Genomic DNA, 15,743 nt, shown 5'->3' with positions numbered 1-15,743 from the left:
CATGGTATGGTTTATGCGCGGCAAGGTGGCTGGCACGGCATGCCATTGGCACATGTGGCATGGTCGGCATGCGTTGACGCGGTTTAGGCGTGGCCAAAACTAGGGTTTTGGCGTTGGGCCAAAGGTTACCATGCGTTGGTTGGTGACCTTGGACGGTTAAGATTTTCATCTAAGATAGAAGGGTGTCCATTGATTGTCGCACACCTTCATTTGGGAAGCCGTGAGGGGAAGGCGCGCATGGTATGGTTTTAGGTGAGGCAAGGTGGCTGGCACGACATGCCATTGGCACATGTGGCATGGTCGGCATGCCTTGGCAAGGTTTAGGCGTGGCCAAAACTAGGGTTTTGGCGTTGGGACAAAGGTTACCATGCGCTGGTTGGTGACCTTGGACGACTAAGATTTGCATCTAAAATACAAGGGTGGTCGTTGATTGTCGCACGCCTTCGTTTTGGCAGCCGTGAGGGGAAGGCCCGCATGGTATGGTTTAGGCGCGACAAGGTGGCTGGCACGGCATTCCATTGGCACATGTGGCATGGTCGACATGCCTTGGCGCGGTTTAGGCGTGGCCAAAACTAGGGTTTTGGCGTTGGTCCAAAGGTTACCATGCGTTGGTTGGTGACCTTGGACGGTTAATATTTGCATCTAAGATGGAAGGGTGGCCATTGATTGTGACACGCCTTATTTTTGGCAGCTGTGAGGGGAAAGCCCGCATGGTATGGTTTAGGCGCGGCAAGGTGGCTGGCACGGCATGCCATTGGCACATGTGGCATGGTCGGCATGCCTTGGCGAGGTTTAGGCGTGGCCAAAACTAGGGTTTTGGCGTTGGGCCAAAGGTTACCATGCATTGGTTGGTGACCTTGGACAGCTAAGATTTGCATATAAGATGGAAGGGTGGTCGTTGATTGTCGCACGCCTTCGTTTTGGCAGCCGTGAGGGGAAGGGCGGCATGGTATGGTTTAGGCGCGGCAAGGTGGCTGGAACAACATGCCATTGGCACATGTGGCATGGTCGACATGCCTTGACGCGGTTTAGGCGTGGCCAAAACTAGGGTTTTGGCGTTGGGCCAAAGGTTACCATGCGTTGGTTAGTAACCTTAGACGGTGAAGATTTGCATCTAAGATGGAAGGGTGGCCGTTGATTGTCGCACGCCTTCGTTTTGGAATCCGTGAGGGGAAGGCCGACATGGTATGGTTTAGGCGCGGCAAGGTGGCTGGAACGGCATGCCATTGGCACATGTGGCATGGTTGGCATGCCTTGGCACGATTTAGGCGTGGCCAAAACTAGGGTTTTGGCGTTGGGCCAAAATTTACCATGCGTTGGCTGGCGACCTTGGACGGCTAAGATCTGCATCTCAGATAGAAGGGTGGTCGTTGATTGTTGCAACCCTTCATTTTGGCAGCCAGTGTCATGTAGCTGGGCCGGCATGGCTTTGGCATGGAATCGTGGCTGGCATGGTTTTCCATTGGCAAGGTGGCGTGACTGGCATGGTTGGCATGCCTTGGCGCGGAGGTGTGGCTGGCACGGAATGCCATTGGCACATATGTGCGGCTGGCATGGTTGGCATGCCTTGGCGTGGAGGCGTGGCTGGCATGGTTTGCCATTGGCACGGTGGCGCGGCTGGCATGTTTGGCATGCTTTGGCGCGGAGACGTGGTTGGCATGGTTTGCCATTGGCACGGTGGTGTGGATGGCGTGGTTGGCATTCCTTGGCACGGAGACGTGGCTGGCATGGTTTGCCATTGGCACGGTGGTGCGGCTGGCATGGTTGGCATGCCTTGACGCGATGTGGCTGGCACGGATTTCCATTGGCACGGTGGTGCGGCTGGCATGGTTGGCATGCCTTGGAGCGATGTGGCTGGCACGACTTGCCATTGGCACGGCGGTGCAGCTGGCTTGGTTGGCATGCCTTGGCGCAGATACGTGGCTGGCACGGTGGTGTAAGAATTTAGGGTTTGGTGTACGAAGGTGATGTCGGTCAATACTAAGGGTTCTACCGTGGAACATGACACATATATATGTAAAAAAAATGTACCCTGGTAATTCTTACATAGGCGTGTTGAATGATTCAATAAATGCGCTAGTGGTCCTAGTGACGTCATGTCAGATGTAAGGTTTTACAATTTTAACCCTAAGCTAAAAACCACCATCAGCACCTGGGTTTTCAACTAGGAAATTGCCTGAGAGTTAGCCTGACTTATTCTCTTATTTTCTTCTAAACCTTGAGCAACAAATTGCTGAAACTGCACAGTGTTACGAGTTAACAAAGCAAGAGACTCTTCTAAACTCATAATCTTCTTATCCGAAGGGTTCTGAAACTGTGCCGGAACTGAAGGATTCTTAGTATAGCCAAAACCTGGGGGAACCTGAGAGTTACTAGACTGACCTTGATTCTGGCCCTTAGACCAAGAAAGGTTGGGATGGTTTCTCCATCCAGGGTTATAGGTTTCTGAATATGGGTCAAACTTCTGACGGGTATCAAATCTAGTGTTGTTATAAAGAGCATTGGCTTGCTCCTCAACAGTATGGCCTTCCCAAAAAGGCTCTATTCTACCACTATTACCACTAGAACGACCTAATTCTAAGGCTTCTAACATTTTGGCTATGGCTGCTATTTTAGCATTTGACTCATAAGATCCTTCTACCCTATTGACATTTCCTCTACTTCGAAGGATTTTTTTTTTGGGTTCCCTACTATTTTACCATTATTGGGTCTTATCGGCGATTTCATTCAAAAATGTCATCGCCTCATCAACAGTTTTATTCTCAAACCCACATGTGCAGAAGGACTCAACCATGGTTGTTGTTGAATAATCTAAACCTTCATAGAGGATCTGAACTAATCTAACCTTCTCTAAAACATGATGAGGACATTGAGATATTAAGTCATTTAACCTTTCTAAAGACATATATAAATATTCTCCCTTTTGTTGAGCAAAAGTACAGATTTGTGTCCTAATAGACGATGTTTTGTGCCTTGGGAAAAACTTCTGTATAAAGGCAGATGTAAGTTGGCCATAAGCTTCAATTGACTCAGAATCCAAACTATACAACCAAGATTTTTATTTTTCTTTTAAGGAAAAGGGGAATAACCTAAGTTTCAACGCATCATCACTAAGGTTTTTAATTTTCAGAGTACTACAAACTTCCTCAAATTCCCTAACATGAAAATAGGGGTTCTCATTATATTTTCCTAAAAAGATCGGGAGCATCTGTAAAGTCCCAGGTTTGAGTTCATAATTTGCCTCGATTTCAGCTAACTTGATACAAGACGGACGAGGGGTTCTAGTTGGGTTTAATAAAGCTTTCAAAGTTGCCATTTCTGGCACTACCAAAGGGACTAGGAGTACTTTCTTCACTAATTGTCAAGTTTTCAAAGCTGAAATTTCCAAAGACAGGGCTCTCAAAAATAAGAGTCTTCGAGCTCCCCGCCTTCACAAGAAAAACTACTAGGTTTGTCACTAATCAAACGACCTAGAGTGTTTCTTTTCCAAGCCCGTTCTCTAATGACCTCGGGCATACACTATAAAAACAAAAACAAAAAGAAAATTCCTAAAAGGAAGGGAATTTCTATGCAAACAAAAACAAGGTTGAATCCACCACAGCAAACCTACTGATTTCTAGCAAACAAAAAGCATGATGGATCCACTTAGATTGTTTCTAGACCAGCTTCTAATCATTCGAAAGGGAATTCGTTACAATTAAAGCAAACCCCTCTGGAATCAGTCTGAGTTAAAGTAAGTTGAATAGAGATGAGGGAAGCTCAGTGGAGCTTTGATACCCAAGGCCTCACCGTCATTACAAGGCGGCGCATTCAACTCACAGAAACCATCATGAACTTCGAAGTATGCTTAAAAGAGTAACCAATATTTTTCGAATGACTTTCCTATTAAGCTCGTTACCTTATCGGTCTCGTTCTAGTCACTATTTTAAGCTTAGGTTCGCGTTTGGTTTCGTTTTCCTAAAGCGGGCAAGAAGAGAACGGTGATGAAATCCGAACCCTTATCTTGTATGGACAGGACTTACCCTTTACTAAGAAATTAAAGCAGCCGTATTCAGTTCCTCGACATATATGCAAATGAAGGAATACAGTAAACCCGCTGACAGGGGATTCGCCGGTGTTTAGATAAACTTACCTCCCGTACCAGACGGGAGAAAAACTGTTGTAGTCGACTCGGGCCACGACTCCAATGTCATGTACGTGCAAACAGTTTAATATTTAATACTACCCTTCGTAGGGTTTAAAAATCAAAGAATGTCCTAATGTCCAAGTCCAAAGTCCAAATAGGGAAGTGCAAAAATAAAAAGAAAATTACAAAAATAGAGAATATCCTAATACAAATTCTAAAAACAAAAAACAAATCAAAAAGATAAAAACAAAATCTAATAAAATTTGCTCTCTTTTTATTTTTATTATTTTCTTTCTCTCTTTTCGCTTTGTCTTTAACTTCAAATCTTTAAGTATTCACCAAAAGCTTTGGCAAATTTTTTTCGCTCCAAATTCCAAAATCTGTAGTAAAAAGAAAAAAACCCAAAAAAATGTAAAGTAGAACAAATAAATAAAAATCTCAAAAAAAAAAATCTAAAAACTCTAGCCTAAAGACAAGTCCGCGTCGGCGGCGCCAAAAATTGATGGTATTTTTTAATGATGTTGTAGTAAATGATTCGTTGAGACTTGTGAAAACAATAGATTTTAGACTTATAAAACTTAAAAAACTAAGAGAACTTAATGCAAAATTGATTTCAAGATATTAAAAATAACCAAGACACTGATTCTACTACTATACATGAATGAATGAAGGTAAATAACCCAAAATTCTAATTGTCTTTTAAGTCCCTTATTTTCTTAACTCACAAATAATCAGGCAAATTCTCAAATATCAATTGTATTCCCTAAGCATAGATTATCAATTGACTAAACAAAGTATAACCTATCATATTGAATCACAACTATTTAAGAAAATTATACAAACAATTTAAACTCCGCAAAAGCAGTGATTGAGTGAATTATAAATTATAAATTAGAGAAAATAAAATAGTTACCAATTATTCATGAGTAAATAGCTTCATCATTTCCTTGGTTGTGGGAGAATTAGCTCATCGTCTTGTTGGAAACACACTCAAAAGTTGATTTCATTGCTCAAAGATGGTTTACAAATGATGAAATGGGAGAAAAATTAATAAAATCGGGTTTGTAACACTTATGTTTGTTACAAACCAGCTGTTACAGAGAACGATAAATGAAAACTGTCACTGTCACTGTATCTATACGACCCACTAGTGTTTGTCGTTGTCACTGTTGATGAACGACTGTTCTCTTGTGTCTTATGTTATTCATGCACCAGCAGAAAAGAATTTTCCTGCAAGTGATCGTCCCAACTCTGTGATGCTCTGAACTTCTTCCAATTTTCTCCGTCCCCTTCTCTGCTACCCCAGGATGATATTTATACTCAACAGGCGAAGAAAATCCTCCGTAATAACTCACAGTAATCTCTCTTTATTCGGCAGTGAAGGGTAATATTCTCGGAATATTTTCTTTCCAAAAATCTTTCTCCTACACGTCTGTTGCCTTTGAAATTTCCTTATTTGACTTCTCCACGCTTCTTCAGAGACCAAGTGGTATCCAAACACGAGAAGCACACGTAAAACTTGTTGTAATCACGTGAATATCTCTTACGGTGTACGTGTTGCTCTGACTTCTTCTTGCGAGTTATCTAATCAATTTCAACCGACGAAATCAACCATATCCTGCCTGTTATCCTTAATAGAGTCCCCCCCATCAATCTGAGCCATTGAGTCTCTCTACAATGCCTTCCAATTTCGAACGAAAATTATTTAGGTGAGAACCATGTTTTCCCGCCTTTTTTAAGAATTCAAAAGATGAAGATGGGTGCCGTGGACAAAATTGGGCTATATATATCCGTGGGTGCTCCTTAGCCAAATCCGGGGTCCGTATAACAAACGTCCTCCGGGGTTGCTCCGAGTGATTTTTCGAGCCGAATTTTCCAACAATATTTATTTCCAAAAAAAAACGCTTACAAACACACAAAACACCATAATAAATACAAAATCGAGTACCAACAATACAGAAAATTGAGGACAACTTGGACACAAAAATGTGTCTATCACCCATCTACAGATTGTCGACCACAGTGGGAGATCATTCTCTCGGTTGTAATCTCACATTATCACAAGATGGTTGATCTTAGGTCGCGTACAATTACAAATCCTAACAAAAATGATGCTAGCACTAGCAACGATGCCAATGATGGTATCCCATAAACCATTCCTGCTTCCAACAATGATGGTGACATCACTCCTCCTCAGCCCAACGTTGAAAATCATCCTCTCTTCGGCCGACATCCCGAAGAGGTCAGAGAAAATCCACCTACCATAGCCGATCTCATGAAGGTCCAGGAAGTTCTCGCTAAAAATCATACTGACATGGCTGCAACACAGAAAGAGTTGTGCAATTATCTCAAAACTCTCACTGGCAAGATGTCAGAGAAGATTCAGGAAAAAGGAAAATACAATAAAACATCTTCAACTGCTGATCCTGAAGTTGTTCCAGTCCACATAGTTGACGATGATGAAGTCCACAAAGCTGCGGAAAACCCACCAACAAGGGAGCCTGCCGGTTTCATCACTCGTGAAGATCTAGAGCGATTCATGGAGGAGCGAGGAAAGGGCAAGGCGCCATCTGTCCATCGTCATTAACCTCCATATTCCTCTGTTGTACAGAGGATTTCTCTCCCGAAGGGCTATACTTATCCAACGTTCACACTTTACAATGGAACGGGGAACGCCCGAGAGCATGTTTCTCGATTTTTGGAGGCATTAGGAGAACATGAACACAATGATGTCGTCCGACTGAAGGAGTTCATAAAGTATCTGACCGGCCGAGCATATACTTGGTACAACAACATCGCACCAAGGAGCATCGCTAATTTGGGAGAAATGGTTAATGCCTTCTACAGGAAATACTTTTTCGTTTCAGAGCAGATTAATCTTTCTGACTTAGGGAGAATGACTCAGAAAACACCGAACATCGGAACGAATATGTTAAGAGGTTCAGAATTCAAGCCTTGGATTGTCATGATCCTAATGTTACTGAACAACAATTGTTGTACTTGTGCATCAACGTGATGATCCCTGTCTACAAAGCCTTGCTTGAAAATCTCCGGTTCCAAACTTTCTCAGAACTCCATGAAGCGGCTAAGCGATCAGCAACTACTGCTCCATCCTTACTGGAAAGAACAAAAACTGTCAAAACCGAGGAGCCGCGAGACACTCGAAGCAACATCAGACGCCTAGTCAATAAACAATACAATGTTCAACCTTCCATGAATGTTGTTGAAGGAGGCAAAAGGAAAGCTGGGGCGCAATAACATAAGAATGCTCCTCCAATGTCCCATCCTACAAAAGCACCAAGGAGGGACTACCAGAATTAAAACTCCGTTATTCAAGGCAAAAATCCAACATATTTCAGCCGAGATCATATTGGATTAGCAAAATATATACAAAAGGAACAAAAGGGTTTTTAAGAAATTTTATCTACTGGATTATATACAAAAAATTCACCATACACTAACAATCTAAAGAGTTGAGGATCAACCCAAAAGACAAAGTGTAGACATTTCAACAGCTTCACACATATATAACAGGAAAGAAACGCAAGTGAAACTGTGAAACAAAATGAGCTTTCCCCAAACCTGGATTTTACAGAAGATATAATTTTGAAAACAAAATCGTGCAGTTTCGGGGGTTCATCATGAAAAAGGTCTAGCTCGAAATGAACTTTGCTAGGGACGGGCAAACATGCTAATTCCAACTGTGGTTCCTCAAATGTATTATATTTGGATGAAAAATAGTCCAAGAGGACTTGGGAAGCACATAGTTCCAAACCTAGGTTGGGAATTTTCAGAAAAATCGGTTTGACAATATGGGTACAAACCAAATCTAGGTTGGGTGGAAGGCCAACAGATTGTGACTCATGTAGGAGAACAGGTGCGTCATTATTAATCAAATCAAAATCTCCTAAATCATCTACACATGTCACATCATGCTCACAATCATCAATCAGTTTAGCAAGATCACAATCAGAGTCATCAACATCTTCAAAAAATTTATTCTCATGCATTGGCAAATCAGGAGAAATATCACAATGTGACCTAGGTAGAGAATCAGACACATCAAATATATTTTCATGCATATTAGTGTCTACAGAAGATTCAACTATTCCTATGTCATGCTCATCTTTACAGAATAATTGTACGAATCCCATGTCAATATCAAAATCATATGAATTACAATGAGTATTAGAAAAAACAACATTCATGAAGGTCGAGGGCGAGAAGCCATATGTTTTTGAACCAACATGTTCCACAATATTTTCATGTTCTTCTAACATATCATCATAATCATCATAATCATCATCATGGTAGCATGCATATTGGTCCTCATTAACAGTGGTGGTGTCATCAGTCGATTCATGTTCCTCTAAATTAGGTTCATATTCAACATTATTTACATGAATGGGACTAGACACTTCATTAGGGACAACATACATTTCCTCATGAATTTCCTCCTTTTGTCGGTGAAGCAAAATCTGATCTAAATGTGCATGAATTCGTGCTGTAGATCTATCATAGTCTTGCTTACAGAGTCTTAAAGCTTCTGTGGTGGAGTCTAAATTCATGGGAGTACAAAATTCTTCATGTTCAAATTGTAGTGAATGGTACATGTGTGCATGGTCATTAGGGTTTACAAAATATTGATCGCAACCCTCAAAGGATTGATTATGGTCCCAATGACTACCATTCTCACAATTTATGGGCATTTCATACATTGGATTTTCTCTACATTGCCTGAAATTATGCAAAATATGACAATGCTCAACAGGGTGGTCTAAACTACCACATGCGGGACATGCATAGATTTCAGGTTGCCTAAGAAAATTAGATGTGAAAGATTCCTCATGTGATTGCATTTCTAAAGCTGTGATTCGAGCCTCTATTTGATCCATAAGTGATGATTGTGTGAGTGAGGCACTAGCAAAATGTTCATTTTCACGTTGCGATGAATGATGCATGTATGAATAGTCATTAGGGTTCATGTATTGCGGCTCGGGACTTTGAAAATGTCCATAATAATTCCTATGACTATTGACATCATGGTCCGTGGAAGGTTCATAACGTGGCACATTCCCATAAGCAAGTTCTCTAAGAGTTTTATTTCCATCCCCAGGAGCAGACCAAAATCCAGACATGATTGGCTCAAAAGCAAAGTAACTATGTTACAAAGCCCAAAATTTGGTTTTTTAAAGGGTTTGGATTTTTGGGAAAAATTTGGTTTTGGTGGGAGACATTTGAAAATTTGGTTTAAAAATGGGAGCAAAGTAGAAATTTGGTTTTAAAATTGGGAGCAAAAATTATTATTATTATTATTATTATTATTATTTTTTTTTTTTTTAAAAAAAAAAAAGAAAATAAAATTTGGTTTTTGAATGGGAGCAAAAGTTTTGAAAAATATTTTGGTTTAAAATGGGAGCAAGATGAAAATTTGGTTTTTTTTTTTTTAAAATTGGGAGCAAGCCCACTGTTGGTCCTCTAATGGAATGAAGGCTGCGGCCTACGAAAATCCAAGTTTTAATTTTTTTTTTGAAAGTTTAAAATTCGGTTTGGCCCCGTTGGTTAAGGCCCGACGTTTGTTTTAAAACTTTGGTTTCGATGTCCACTTTTGAGTGGAATACAAGCCCATAATCAGTTATAAGCTCAGCTGGGTTTAAACCCAGGGTCCAAAATACAAGTCCAATGAAAGAATTTAAACAAGCCCACACAAAATAAATACAAGCCCACAAATTAAACAACAAGCCCAAAAATAATTAATTACAAACCCAAAATAGAAAAATAAAAAGCCCAAAAAATTGGGTTAATTATTACAAGCCCACAATTAAAGAAATTTGGAAGCTCACAGGTTGGGTTCTCTCAATGGAATGGGTTTAGGCTTACCTTTTTAGCACAGCCCAGCTGCTCTGATATTGTTGCAAAAACCCAGTTGGGCTTTGGTTCTTTTCCTTGGTGGCGTCCCAGCAGAGGAAAAACAGGTTCAGAACAGCAGGTCCAACAGCAAATGAAGTGAAGCAGATGCAGATGCAAATGCTATGCAGTGAAATGCAAAAATAGCTAATAAAAACACAAGAAAAACACAGCACCAATCCCCGGCAGCGGCGCCAAAAACTTGGTAGGCCTCTAAAAGGTCCTAAAAATTATCCCCGGCCAAAAACTTGGTGGGCCCGGAGATATGTATAAAATTTAAGCGCAATAAAAACGGGGGCCTACAGTAATACCGCAAGTGCACGGTCGTCGGTTGTACCTCGTGCAAGTACGGGTCGATCCACAGAGATTGGGAGTGTTTGAAGTGTTCTAGCTAATTGGGTTCCTAAATTGCTATTGTTGGGCTTTGAATACCCTTTGAGTAAATTGGGTCTAATGGGTTTGTTTTTAACAATGAAATGAACTGAGCTTGGGCTCAGTTGGTCTTTGAAGTGTAAATGGGCTTTGGGCTAACAGTGAACTGAACTTGGGCTCAACAGTTCAACTGTAAATTGGGCTCAGTGTCTTTTGATGTGAACTGGGCTTTGGATTCAGTCAAGGATCTGGGCCTTTGGGCCTTTGAGGAACTGAACTTCAGTTTTGATTTAGCTAGGCCTTTTAGCTGTGAACTGAACTGGGCTTGGCAGGAGAAGTGGAGTGGCAGCACCAGGTAGCAGGCCTAGGAGCACCAGCAGCAGCAAGAGAAAAGAAGGCAGCAGGAGAAGAAGTGGCAGCAGCACAAGTGCTGCACAGCAGCTGCACAAGCAGAGAAAGGGAGGCAGCAGCAGAACAAGGAGAAAAAAAGAAATGGCAGTGCAAGAGATGCAACAACAGGGCAAAAGCAACAGCACAATGCAAGATGAACCAAGGCCTAAGCCAAGGGCAGGGATGATAGTGAAACTGAAATGGAGCAAAACTAAGGCAAAGGGAAGAATACAGGCATACAAATAGAATGGGAAGAGAATTAGCTTGCTATGAGCACTAATTTCTCCCAATGCTCAATCAACACAATGCAACCTAAGCATACAAATGGAATGGCAAGATAATCAGCTTGCTATGAGCACTGATTTCTTCCATTACTCAATCAATTCAGTGCTCTGAAAGGTTTCTAGCCTAGCATTCCATTAAACTAACAGCAGTGAACTAAACATTAACATTACACAAACATCAACAGGAGCATCAAGCATTAACAGTGAACAACATTAACCTAAACAGGATACTAAGACTAACAGGGACTCACAAAACAGAATGTAACATAAAATTGAAAATGAAATTAACATGAAATTAAAACTAACATAAACCTAGAATTGGACTATAACAGCATGGATTAAACACAACAACAAGCATTAAACATGACATGAAATTAAAGAAAACAGCAAATTTAAACATTAACATTAACTTTAAACTGAATGAGAAATTAGAACATCAAATTATAAGAAACCCTAAAATTAAACAGTTGAAATTGAAATTAAAATTAAACCTAAACTAACCCAATTTTGGGGGAATCTCGGCTAGCCCAAGAACACCCTCAAATTGCTCTACACACTCTCTATTTATAGCATACAAATACCCAATTTTTTTCAAACCCTAAAATTAGAAATTAGGTATTTTCAATTCCGAAATTGCTCACCAAATCCGCTGAATTGGTGGTGACCCATGCCTCTTTTCTTCTCTCTCGGTCCTTCTCTGCCTCCAATTGCGTCAATTTCTCCCTAATTCGAGGTGTTTTATCAACCCTCACCTAGGTCAGTTGGTGAGAGGAGTTAAAGCAACTCGGCTAGGGGGATGGTGTGGTGTCGGGTGATGATGGTGAAGAAGTGATGGCGCTGCAGAGGTGAGGTGGTAGAGATGGTGGAGCAGGTGGTGGACATGGTGTTCGGTGGAGTTGCAGACGAGGTCGGGAGAAAGAAGAAGAAAGAAGGAGGAGAAAACAATTTGGGTTAGGGTAAATAGGTTAGGGTTCTAGAGTGTTGATCGGATCCATCGAGTCTTGATGTTCTGTGACTCTGAGCTGCGAGATGCGAAGATGGTAGGTAGATCGGACGGTGATACGGAGGCAAGCGAGGAACGACCGTCGGATGAAGGGATACAACGAAACGAACGGTGCTAGATTAGGTTAGGTGCTGTAGTGTAAGGCGGAGATATCAAACTTTGATGAACAGCAAGGGAGCAACCGTTGGATTCAACTACCATCTAATCTGAAGGCTTGGAATTTCAGCGCTGTGGTGCTCGGCAGAGACTTCAGATTTTGATGATCTATGAAGGAGCGACCGTCGGATGCTTCTGAGAACTGATCTGATGGCTGAGAACGGAGGCGTTTTTGTGTGTAGAAAATGAGGTTGTGCGCACCATTCTTCGCGGCTTCCTTGCGTGATTTCTCCCGGCTTTTCACTACTTTTCTGCTCTTTTTGCTCCGCAAGTCATCCAGACTTTATTTATTACCTAAAAATGCAAAATTAATTAATAAAAATATTTATTCTTGAAAACAATGAAAATACAGAATATGGGATAAAATGTAGAATTAATGCATAAAAGATGAGTTAAATGCCAACAAAAAGGGATAAATATATACAATATTTGGCACTCATCAAATACCCCCAAACCTGAATTTTACTTGTCCTCAAGTAAAACAAAACTAAGGAAATCCTAACTATACCACTGTCGCTGGTCTCTCAAATGCATTTAGCGTATGCACTAAGCCTTTTAAACCACTAAGTGTCCCTAGTGGACGAGTTGAAGTCTCGTGAAGGTTTGCTTAGAACGTACCTACAAAGTTCTAGGTCAAAATATAAGCTCAGATTCCATCAAATGTGACATGTGCAAAACAGTTTAAGCTCACAGCAAAATGGAGATGTCAATCTAGCTATCGAAGGCACAATCCTAGCACTGATAACAAAAAAAAGACATGTGATAAGAGAGTAAAGTGTATCTACACATGTGTAAAGAAAGATCTGAAGTTATGACTACTAATCACCAAGAGATAGTTTCTCAGGCTAAGAACCAAGGTCGAAATCTAGCTAGCTGTCCGGACTTTACGAGAATTGTGAATGAGTTGGAGGTATTTCACAATTACTCGCGTTGTACATCAATGGCATACACCCTCCTTGCTTATTACAATGAAACAACAAAAGATGACTCTTTACATGACTCTTATTTACATTGACTACTCTCTTTTTATTTTTGGAACAAGAGATGATGGAATTGATAAATACTTGATTTTTTTGTATTTTTCTGAATATATACATCGTTTTTTTTTTTTTTTTTGAATAAGGAAACACTTTTGATACATATACAAAAGGAAACAAAAGATTACATGACACTTTGCAAGAGGTAGCCCTTTTTGATGCACCCAGTTAAATTCGATGGTTGTCTTTCTTAATGTAACCTCCACCTTCTATCCCAACCAACCAAAGAACAAGCTAGTCAAGTTTCGTTCAGTATTCTAAAGTGATTGGCAATCGTGACTTCCTATCAAACACCTTGAAGATCGAGGTTATACATGTATTGGTAGATCGTGCGCGTGCAAATTTCTTATCACTATGTGAATTGTGCTAGAATCAGGGTGCCTAAATATCTAGACTAAGACTCCTAATAATTACATATTTGCACAAGAGTCAACATTTCAAGGTAAATGAGCTCCATTTTTATGATTTTTCATTTTTTAATTTTTTTGAATTTTTTTTTTCAATTTTTTTGGAATTTTTCAATTTTTTCAAAAAGAAGAAGGAGTTCGTTTTCAATTATGGCAAATTATCATGGTATCTACTCTATACCCCCAAACCTAAACTAAACATTGTCCTCAATGTTTCAAAATATGGAAAGAATTAAAATGCAACATATGGAAAGGGACATGCTGAGTAGAGTAAAAGGAGAGAGAATACCCGATTTCGGCGAAAGCAGAATTAAAACTCCGTTATTCAAGGCAAAAATCCAACATATTTCAGCCGAGATCATATTGGATTAGCAAAATATATACAAAAGGAACAAAAGGGTTTTTAAGAAATTTTATCTACTGGATTATATACAAAAAATTCACCATACACTAACAATCTAAAGAGTTGAGGATCAACCCAAAAGACAAAGTGTAGACATTTCAACAGCTTCACACATATAACAGGAAAGAAACGCAAGTGAAACTGTGAAACAAAATGAGCTCCCCAAACCTGGATTTTACAGAAGATATAATTTTGAAAACAAAATCGCGCAGTTTCGGGGGTTCATCATGCAAAAGGTCTAGCTCGAAATGAACTTGCTAGGGACGGGCAAACATGCAATTCCAACTGTGGTTCCTCAAATGTATTATATTTGGATGAAAAATAGTCCAAGAGGACTTGGGAAGCACACAGTTCCAAACCTAGGTTGGGAATTTTCAGAAAAATGGTTTACAATATGGTACAAACCAAATCTAGGTTGGGTGGAAGGCCAACAGATTGTGACTCATGTAGGAGAATAGGTGCGTCATTATTAATCAAATCAAAATCTCCTAAATCATCTACACATGTCACATCATGCTCACAATCATCAATCATTAGCAAGATCACAATCAGAGTCATCAACATCATCAAAAATTTATTCTCATGCATGGCAAATCAGGAGAAATATCACAATGTGACCTAGGTAGAGAATCAGACACATCAAATATATTTTCATGCATATTAGTGTCTACAGAAGATTCAACTATTCCTATGTCATGCTCATCTTCACAGAATAATTGTACGAATCCCATGTCAATATCAAAATCATATGAATTACAATGAGTATTAGAAAAAACAACATTCATGAAGGTCGAGGGCGAGAAGCCATATTTTTGAACCAACAGGTTCCACAATATTTTCATGTTCTTCTAACATATCATCATAATCATCATAATCATCATCATGGTAGCATGCATATTGGTCCTCATTAACAGTGGTGGTGTCATAGTCGATTCATGTTCCTCTAAATTAGGTTCATATTCAACATTATTTACATGAATGGGACTAGACACTTCATTAGGGACAACATACATTTCCTCATGAATTTCCTCCTTTTGTCGGTGAAGCAAAATCTGATCTAAATGTGCATGAATTCGTGCTGTAGATCTATCATAGTCTTGCTTACAGAGTCTTAAAGCTTCTGTGGTGGAGTCTAAATTCATGGGAGTACAAAATTCTTCATGTTCAAATTGTGGTGAATGGTACATGTGTGCATGGTCATTAGGGTTTACAAAATATTGATCGCAACCCTCAAAGGATTGATTATGGTCCCAATGACTACCATTCTCACAATTTATGGGCATTTCATACATTGGATTTTCTCTAGATTGCCTAAAATTATGCAAAATATGACAATGCTCAACAGGGTGGTCTAAACTACCACATGCGGGACATGCATAGATTTCAGGTTGCCTAAGAAAATTAGATGTGAAAGATTCCTCATGTGATTGCATTTCTAAAGCTGTGATTCGAGCTTCTATTTGATCCATAAGTGATGATTGTGTGAGTGAGGCACTAGCAAAATGTTCATTTTCACGTTGCGATGAATGATGCATGTATGAATAGTCATTAGGGTTCATGTATTGCGGCTCGGGACTTTGAAAATGTCCATAATAATTCCTATGACTATTGACATCATGGTCCGTGGAAGGTTCATAACGTGGCACATTCCCATAAGC

The 15,743-nt window shown here is 40.1% G+C and overlaps 1 non-coding gene across 1 annotated transcript; it reads left to right on the top strand.

Moving 5' to 3' along the window:
• The first annotated feature begins 2,852 nt into the window (after positions 1–2,852).
• On the top strand, positions 2,853–2,959 carry LOC113354775. Its single transcript, XR_003361994.1, has one exon. It is a non-coding gene; the product is annotated as a small nucleolar RNA R71 (small nucleolar RNA).
• The last annotated feature ends 12,784 nt before the right edge of the window (positions 2,960–15,743 follow it).

This window comes from Papaver somniferum, chromosome 2 (assembly GCF_003573695.1).
Source record: "Papaver somniferum cultivar HN1 chromosome 2, ASM357369v1, whole genome shotgun sequence".
Taxonomy (NCBI): domain Eukaryota; kingdom Viridiplantae; phylum Streptophyta; class Magnoliopsida; order Ranunculales; family Papaveraceae; genus Papaver; species Papaver somniferum.
This window is presented reverse-complemented; position numbering and strand designations above follow the sequence as displayed.